We start from the raw sequence: 1436 nt of genomic DNA on the forward strand, positions 1-1436 counted from the left end.
GTGTATCTGAAAGAGGTGAGACTGCGTACACTGGGTATAATCTCTTGCTGCCATATTCTGGTGTGTACTGCTGTTCCACCGTTCTGTCTTGCAGGTTCCCAAAGGCGTCCCCATGACTTATAGTCTGCTGCTGAAACCGATTCTTACAGTGAAAAATCTCAAGCCAGCGGTCATCAGTGTTTATGACTACTATGAGCCAAGTATGCTTTTATCCTGATCATGCTTTGCTCTGGCTGAATTCCCCCTTGAACACAATCCAGCTCATTTTCTGTTCCCCTTTCAGGTGATTCGTTTGAGACCACCTACATGTCTCCGTGTCCCGGTCCATGATTTCAGTGCTGGTTACAGGATACATGACTTGAATAAAACTGCTTTTATGCAATCAGTCCATCTGTTACCTCCTTTTGTTCCTCATCTGACAAGTGTTTAAGCAGAATTACAATCATTTGATATTTGAGTTTCTATTTGTTGTGACTTGAGATCTTTATAAGAAACTCACTCAAGGTGCTGGTTCTTAACCTTGTAGAGGTTTTTTTTTTTTTTTTTTTTTAAAGCAGGACTCCAAACGGAGTCTGCATGCTCTTGTATTGTAATCATTTGTAGTGTTTGCCAAAATGTAAGTGTTTGAGTAGCAACTATACATTTCTTCCAGAAAGGCCAACTTAAAATTCCAGCAAAATAACAGTGAAACTTAAAATTGGTATAAGTGGGGGGAAAACATATGTACTTGAGCATCCCTAACTTTTTTTTATTAATTTTTATAAACATTTTAACTTTAATTTTTAAAATGGATTTAATTCCTAACAATTAGCAGTGACTTTGCCAACCATAGTGGTACTCTGTATGTCTTGTTCATAGCGTTTTAGAGAACTGCCTGGCTTTTGCTACTAATATCCTTAATACATTGCACAAGCAATTATATTTTGAACAATATTTAACTAATTTAAATCTAAATATTTTTAGAAAATATAAAGCTTTTAAAATGATTGCTTTTCTTTTTCCGATTTTCTTTTTCTAAACCTATAAGTGTGAACGCTAAGTGTGTCCAATCAGGTAAAGGGCCGATGCGTGCATATAGGCGTACTAGGCAGGGCAGGACCGTCAGGGTGGCAAAAAGTACCGATTTTTAGTTTCTTTAGGGCATTCTTTGGAATTATTGCACTCATATCAAGTTATCAACCCTTAGTTATTCTAACTCTAAATTAACTTCGCTTCATAGTAATGCTGCTCCTGCGCTTTGCCCCACCTGAGCAGCGTCAATATCAAAACACCCTCATGTACGTCCATAAATGTCATCAAAATGAATAACTATCTGGACATGAATGACTTTTGTCCTGATCAAACACACCTGTCTGTAATGATCAAGTGTTCCTTCAGATCCTAATAAGTTTGTTCAGGTGTGTTTGATCAGGGTTTTAGCTGATCTTTGCAGGAAG

The 1436-nt window shown here is 37.4% G+C and overlaps 1 long non-coding RNA gene across 1 annotated transcript; it reads left to right on the forward strand.

Annotated features, from left to right (window-relative positions):
• LOC107742673 (uncharacterized) lies at positions 1-385 on the forward strand. Its single transcript, XR_001640329.1, has 3 exons — positions 1-15; positions 95-200; positions 284-385. It is a non-coding gene; the product is annotated as an uncharacterized LOC107742673 (long non-coding RNA).
• The last annotated feature ends 1051 nt before the right edge of the window (positions 386-1436 follow it).

The sequence above is a fragment of the Sinocyclocheilus rhinocerous genome, unplaced genomic scaffold (genome assembly GCF_001515625.1).
Source record: "Sinocyclocheilus rhinocerous isolate Xijiao unplaced genomic scaffold, SAMN03320098_v1.1 scaffold12661, whole genome shotgun sequence".
Lineage (NCBI taxonomy): Eukaryota > Metazoa > Chordata > Actinopteri > Cypriniformes > Cyprinidae > Sinocyclocheilus > Sinocyclocheilus rhinocerous.